This window comes from Dipodomys merriami, unplaced genomic scaffold (assembly GCF_024711535.1).
Source record: "Dipodomys merriami isolate MVZ:Mamm:240054 unplaced genomic scaffold, mDipMer1.0.p SCAF_822, whole genome shotgun sequence".
Classification (NCBI taxonomy): Eukaryota; Metazoa; Chordata; class Mammalia; order Rodentia; family Heteromyidae; genus Dipodomys; species Dipodomys merriami.
The window spans coordinates 338,378-346,359 of record NW_027206427.1 but is presented as its reverse complement, the minus strand read 5'-3'; the positions used below and the strand labels follow the sequence as shown (position 1 = coordinate 346,359).

Here is a 7,982-nt window from a genome sequence, read left to right as displayed (position 1 = left end):
ATCAAAAATAGAAGGTAGGCTTGTTCTTGGCTTCTGGCACAAGTACCTTGTGTAAAGGAAGCCCCTCCTCTTGCTTCCTGGATCCCAGGGTTCAGCCTCTCTTGTGAGTCAGGGTGGGATGTGGATGGCAGTGTGACAAGAGGTTCCAAATAGAGTGGCAGCTGTGCTAATTGACTTGAGGCTGACAGCTGGATGCCAGGGCTAAGTGATAACAGGTAGCTATCTCTGATTACCCAGCAGTAGGGAGAATGAGCTGGAGCACCTACTGGCTCTGCCTATCAAGTCCACCCCATCTCCTCTGCCCCTGTAACAACCAGAGGTTTAAATGGGGATCTGAGTTGGCTGTGTCAGATTCCTGCTCCCCAGCCCTACCTGTTTGCCTCTGTGTACACCACTGCTGAGGACACGCATCCAACTGCACTGCAGCCCTACACTGTGAGGGAGATCATGTACATACAGGCAAGCCACTGTGGCAACCAGATTGGCGCAAAGGGGAGCATGACACTGGCCTAGGATCCTAGTCTCAAATTTAGGGGGATGAGGAGGAAGAGGATGGGGTTGGAGGGTGCAGGTGGTGGTGGTCATGTCTAGGCTGAGGTAGATGGGGCTCCATAGTAGTCCCTAACCTCCTGGAAATCAAGTCCCCCAGATAGTTTCCCCAATTTCCCTAATTTGTGTGGCCCAGGTGGGTGTGGTTTTTTAAGCAAGGCTTGCATGTCTTTGTCTTACCTGAGACTCAAGTCATTGTACTTAGTTTCCTGGGAATAGACTAATGCATTTTTGGTCTGATTTGAATGAAAGGAGTGCAGTGTCTTTGAGCTGACAGATACAAAGGATTCCCTTTTTGTCAACTGATGAGTATCAGATAATTGAGAACAGTTCGTCCACCTTAATGCAAATTTCTCTGAGTTTTCATGCCCTAACTCAGTTCCCTTACGTTGGGTGTTTTCTAAATCAGTGGTTGTCTAAATCAGTGTATGCTCTGAGGACCCTTGGGGTTCTGGAGACCCTTCTAGCTGAGTCTTCAAGTTACTGCTTTGGCAACTTAATGTCCATATAAGACCAGGTTCTGGTCATAGAATCCAAACAGAATATGGTATCCCATAAGATAGAATACTCATAGGAGAACCCAGATGTCTTCTATTCAGCAAGATAGCAAAGAGATTAACAAAACTAAAATGCTATCAATTTTTGTGCTTTTTTAATTTAAAAAATCTAATTTTTTTACAAAAATAGTTGTGTCAACAGGACTTGGGTTTCTCATAGTTATTTTAAAATCCATTGTTTGGACAGTTAACATTCTAGGCCATAATACACTTCTATTTCCATCTCAGTTTGGGGAAATGCTAAGCAATGAGCACAACATTGACTGCACGGGAAACTACTATGTAGACAGCAGCTTACAGCTGCAGAGAATCGAGGTGTATTACAATGAGGCAGCTAGTGAGTGTCTCCCAACTGGCTTCCAATACCGTGGCAGAATAGGTCCCTAGGAATACTAATGACAAGGAAGGAGTTCCTGCCTTTCTTAGGGTGGTATTGTAGTTCGAATTTGGGGCCTCCATCTTGTAAGTCAAGTGCTGTATCCACCTGAGCCACTCCACCATATATTTTGTTTTAATTTTTGAGTATACACTTGTGAATTCCTCAGGAAAGCCTTTTACTGAATTCCCCCTACCTGTACTTGCTGACTAGCCACACCTGGATTTTTTTTTCTTGTCATGGGGTTTCAACTCTGGGCATAGGCATTGTCCTTCATCTCTTCAATCTTTCTTTTCTTTTTATTATCAGGGGTTCCTTTTTTCAGAACTCTCTAGGCTTCTGGGATAACTCCTTCTAGCTTAGTTTAATTCATTAATTCTGCTTGTTGTAACATATTTGGAAATTTTAAGTTTTTATGTTTACTATGCGTGAGCTGCAAAACCGCTTGTGAAGTTGTAGGAGTTTTTGGAGGCAGCGTCACATCAGATGATAGATTGATTGGGGCAAGGCCACATTTAATCTTTGGTCCTAGTCTTTATTATTTAGAGAAGTCATCTCCATTGGACTGGAAAGAAACAACATGCTCTGTTCACGGATCAATAGAAAAATAGCCAAAACGAGAATAAAAGCAACGAATGTACAGCCAAGAAGAATATAGTAAGAATAAAGGTAGTAGAGGCTATAAAGGTGCAGCCAAGTGTATGGGATGCCTTGAACCAACACCCTCTTCCTGCAGGCATGCTTCCTTAAAGCTCTTTGTCTAACACGATCTCATGCAGACTCCATAGGAGGTGGCATGGCACCAACTATTTCAGGTAGTTTCTTGGAGATAAGAGTCTCCCAGAATTTCCTGCCCCAGCTGGCTTCAATCTGCGATCCTAAGATCTCAGACTTTTGAGTAGCTAGAATTTCACCCTTCAGCAACCAGAGCCCAGTTGCATTGCCCTCTTTAAAATACAGATTAAATTTCTAAAAAAAATTTTTTTGAAATTGAAAATTTTAAAATTTCAAAGAGGGATGTTCAGTCACTAATATATATGTGAATAGTCCAAATCACAAAGCATAAAGTGTCTCACCCTGAAATCTATAACACTTCTGGACTTCAGCATTTTGAATATGAATACTTAGCCAACAATAAATTCTTTTTAAGGTTTTTAAAGTAAAAAACATTGTTGTGATGTAGAAAAACCCAATAATAATGTGTAAACACTGCTTTTAAATGATTCATATTGTCTTTCCTAATACAAACAACCTTACTGAAGTCTACAGAGTAGATTTTCAGTTTTTGTAACTGTCAATGTGAAATTCATTTAATTTTATATAAAGAGTTTCCGTTCTACATTATTGTATACAAACAGAATCGTAGATAATTGGTTTTCCTGTGTAATAAACCAATGAAAAAGTGCAAACAAAAGGACAGAGCTATTTAATGTATTTGAGTTTTATGGATCTACATTTGGGGATGTCCTCACCTTGGTATTTTGTGTTAATATTGCTTAAGTAAGATATAAGACTTTAATCTTGTGGTTCCTTGGTTGAGAGTTGTTGTGTGGGATTGTGTCACTCCTATGAACAGTATTTTATGTTGTGTCTTTATTAGATCCTGCATATCAGGCTGGTTTGTTGGAAGAGGCAGAAAAATGCTCTGCTTTACCCAAGATTTTGAGATCCCCCTCCCAGGTTAGTTTTCTGGGAGGGTGATCTGCTTTGAGAATCACAAAAGAGGGGGATGTGGGGATGAGGCTAGGTTCTGAGTAGAGTTGAGGCCTTTCAACAAACAGTAGCTTTTCCCTGGGGCTATTTTGTGATAAAGCTCACAGCGCCCAGCCTGGAGCCATTCTCAGGGTTTCTGTTTTTCAATTGATTGTGGTGGCTGCTAGAGGGAGGGGCAGCCTCTGGCTCTGGTTACCCAGTGTGGCGAGCCACTCCAATGGCTGGCGCCTGAGCTGGGTGACTTTTCCCTGGATGGAGCTGAGTCTGGCAGGTCACTTCGCCGTTAAGTTCTTGTGACCTGCTAAATGACTCGTTTTATTCCAAGGCCTGAGCTGGAGCTAGCAGCTCCTCCGAACTTTGTCGGTATCCAAGATGGAGATCACCGGTGCTGGGGGGGGAGGGGTGGCCTTCCCTCCTCTGCTCCCTGAGAAGGGGTGAGGACGTCGGGCTTGTACTCACGCCGAGTCTTGGATCCTGGGTCGTCTCTGGTCTGCAAACAGCAGGATGAAGATGTCCGCTCCTTGTCGGTTCTTGTTGGTGTTGAGTAGAATCCGCTCGTCGGCTGCGTCTGGCTCCTTCGTCCTGGACTCTCTGTGTCTCAGGTATGGCCCCACGGCGGTGGTCGCCGTCGCGACTCTGCCGCCGCAGCGGCAGCTGCTGGCTGGCTCAGATGTGTCTCCTTGGTTTCCCCTCTCTTGTCTAACTCTCTGTCCTGTGATGGCACACTTGGTGTGATTCTCTGGCTTAGGACTGTTCACTGGAACTCTAAAACTGCTTTCTATTCGAGAGCTTGTTCAGATTCCAGCTTCTCCTCCGCCATCTTCCCGGAACCCCTGCATATCAGGCTGGATGGCCAGTTTTCTTCATGTGATTGTTTAGGAAGGGGGCAATCTCAAACTCATGTTTATATCATTTTAACTGATATCCCTTTTGAAAAATCAGGTTAAATGGCAAATTGCAAGTAATCGCCCAAGGTTGCTCTGAGTATTTGCATACAGGGAAATGTGCTATTTGATAACAATTATTGAAACATTATAACACAAGAAATATGTATTTTATGTATTTCCCTAGGAAAGCATTATACTTGAATTCCTCTACAAAAGAGCCACACCTGGCTCTTTTGTTTTGTTTGTTTTTTTTTTTTTCGGCAGTGGCGCTTAAACTCTGGGCCTATGCACTGTGCCCCAACTCTTCTGTTCAAGACAAGCAGCCATACCACTTAAGCCACAGTGCCATTTCTGGTTTTCTATTAGTTTATTGGAGATAAGAGTCTCACAGACTTTCCTGCCGAGGCTGGCTTTGAACAGCGATCCTCTGATCTCCAAATCCACAGTTGCTATGATTATAGGCATGAGCCAATGGTGCTGTGCACCTAGCTACTTTTAATTGGGGAAGGAAAGGGAGAACAACAAAGGAGTGGGTAACAATGTTCAACAATAAATGTTCTCTTTTCCTTACTCATGTAACTATAACTCCTCTATACAGCACCTTTACAATAAAAATAAAATTAACAAAAAAAGAGAAAGGTTCTTGCTGTTAGGCAATGATGACTCACACCAGTAATCCTAGCTACTCAGGAGGCTGAGAAATGAGAATCATGGTTCAAATTCAGCCTGGGCAGGAAAGCCCCTGAGACCCTTATCTACAATAAACAACTCAGAAAACTGAAAGTGGGACTGTGGCTCAAGTGATAGAGTGCTAGCCTTGAGCTGAAGAGCTGAGGGACAGTGCCCAGGCTCAGAGTTCAAGCCCCACCATGAACAACAACAACAAGAAAAGGTGTTGTCATCTTTCTTTTGCCCCATTAGACTCAAAGCCTGATGCTCATCTTTGCCTCCTGAGTAACTGAGATTTCAGCCACCATGCCCAAAGCAAAGGAATGAAATGCATGGAAATAGACAACTGCAAACGTCCTTAAAGTTGCTGAAGCCTCTTGCATGGTGATTCATTCTCAAGATATCTTTTCTGTTTCCATGTCTGAAATGCTGTAATTTCTGTAATGAATGCTGAGAGCCACTTAGAATCATAAGCTCTGCCCCTAAGTTCCTTGTCAAGTATAGGCCTAAGTCAACTCTTGTTCCCACAGGCAACAAATATGTTCCTCGGGCCATCATGGTGGACGTAGAGCCTGGCACCTTAGACTCAGTAAGATTGGAACCATAGAGTTTCAGACCAGACACTTCATATTTAGTAGGTCAGCATGGTCCATGGAAGATGGCTAACAGGCACTCCTCCTTCCTAACATCCAGGCACTCCAGTTCCCAGAGCTGAGCTGAGCCTTTATCCATCTAGATATCATCCTCACCTAACCTACCTATTTCAGTCCATGGGAGTCATGTCCCTGGCCACTCAATCAGCACAGATAAATGCCAGTCTGCAAACAGCCTCTGAAGGGAATGAACAGCGAGCAGGGAATGCCTCCAACAAGGTTTCAGCGCTGCTGGCCATTTCAAATACCTGGCAATAACAGGGAACCACTTCAGGACACCAGAAATCAAAGCACAGCTATGTATGAGCAAGGTGCAGACACGTGCCTGCAGCTTAGCTTCCCTCTTACCATTCTGTTCTCCTGTTCCTCCTGTGAAAGTAAGTACTTTTCCAGTCTTGAGGCAGGCTCTGTTCATTTTTTTTTTTTGGTCGGTCGTGGGGCTTGAACTCTGGGCCTGAGCACTGTAACTCAGCTCTTCAGCTCAAGGCAAGCACTCTACCGCTTGAACCACAGCATCTCTTCTGGCTTTTTCTGTTTATGTGGTGTTGAGGAATCGATCCCACGGCATTGTGCATGTGAGGCAAGCACTGTACCACTGAGACCCCTTCCCATCCCCAGGCTCTGCTCATTTTTAGAAGTACGCACGTGGTTTGGGTTAAAATGTATCTTCCTCCACATTGTCTTTACTTTCTTTAGAACCTGGGTGATTTGTAGGGTCCCAGACACATTGAAAACATTTCCTGAGGGCTAGGAAGGTGGCTCAGCAGTACAGTGCTTGCCTTGCATGCATGAGGCCCTGGGTTCGATTCCTCAGCACCATATAAGCAGGAAAAAAAAAGCCAGAAGTGGTGCTGTGGCTTAAGTGGTAGAGCACTAGCCTTGAGCTGAAGAGCTGAGGGACAGCACCCAGGCCCAGAGTTCAGGCCCATGACTGGACCCAAAAAAAGAAAACATTTCCTTTATTTCACCAAAGTGTATCTAAAATAATAGCCAAAGTTGCTCAGAGGAGCCTATAGTCTGCACAATGTATATAGCACAGTCATTATTCCTGGAGTATGTGTCTTTGTGTCTGATAGGCCAGAACAGGGCAGGCAATAACTGGGCCAAGGGCCACTACACAGAGGGAGCCGAGCTGGTGGAGTCAGTGTTGGAAGTGGTGAGCAGAAAGGTGTGGCTGTCTCCAGGGTTTCTGGCTGCCCTACTCCCTGGGAGGTGGCACCAGGTCAGGCATGGGCACCCTGATTCTCAATAAGATCCGAGAGGAGTTCCCAGACAGCATCATGAACACCTTCAGTGTCATGCCCTTGCCCAAGATGTTGGACACTGGCACCTTAGACTCAGTGAGATCGGAACCATTTGGCCAGAGTTTCAGACCAGACAACTTCATATTTGATATGTCATCATAGTCCATAGGAGATGGCTAACAGGCACCCCCTCCTCCCTAACATCCAGACACTAGTTCCCAGTGCTGGGCTGAGCCTTTATCCACCTAACCCTATCATCCTCACCTAACCCTACAACACCATCTTGTCTGTCCACCAGTTGGTGGAAAATGCAGATGAAACATTCTGCATTGACAACGAGGCCCTGTATGACATCTGCTTTTGCACCCTGAAGCTGCTCATGCCCACCTATGGAGACCTGAACCACCTGGTGTTGGCTACCATGAGCAAGGTCACCACCTGCCTGTGCTTCCCTGCCCAGCTGAATGCAGACCTGCGCAAGCTGGCCGAGAACACGGTGTCCTTCCCCTGCCTGCACTTCTTCATGCCTGGCCTTGCACCCCTGACTAGCCGTGCCAGCCAGCAATACAATGCTCTTTCACTGCCCAAGCTCACCCAGCAGACGTTTGACACCAAGAACACGATGATCACCTGTGATCCCCACCATGGCTGCTACCTGATAGCGGCTGCCATCTTCCGAGGCCGCATGTCCATGAAGGAGGTGGATGAGCAGATGCTCAACTTGCAGAACAAATACAGCAGCTACTTTGCAGAATGGATCCCCAACAACGTGAAGACACTTGTGTGTGACATCCCCCCACATAGCCTCACGATGTTGGCCACATTCATTGGCAACAACACGGCCATCCAGGAACCCTTCAAGCACACTTCAGAACAGTTCAATGCACAAGGCATTCTTGCACTGGTATACAGGCAAGGGCATGGATGAGATGGAGTTCACTGAGGTTGAGAGCAACATCAACGACCCAGTGTCCAAGTACCAGCAATGCAAAGATGCCACTGCTGATGAACAGGGGGAATTTGAAGAAGTCTTGTGGAAGAAGAGGTTTAAGACTTCCCATTGCTAGCAGTGCAACAGGAATGCCAGAGCATGCCTACTGCTTCTCAAATAAATGGTGCTTTCCTGAGCTACTGTTGTCCTGCAGTGGGACCTTGCTATGTATCATCATGCTCAGCCTTCTCTGTCAGGAACTCACTGACGGTGAATGTAAAAATGCAGATTTCTTTTAAATGATTGTTTTAAAACCCTATTTGTATAAATAAAGAAGTATACATTTTATACCCTGAGCCCTTTTTCTTCTTTAGAATCCTTTTTATTCTTTCAGTGTATTTGA

At 45.1% G+C, this 7,982-nt stretch overlaps 1 pseudogene; it reads left to right on the top strand.

Annotated features, from left to right (window-relative positions):
• The first annotated feature begins 366 nt into the window (after window positions 1–366).
• On the top strand, window positions 367–7,715 carry LOC138819906 (tubulin beta-2 chain-like; annotated as a pseudogene).
• The last annotated feature ends 267 nt before the right edge of the window (window positions 7,716–7,982 follow it).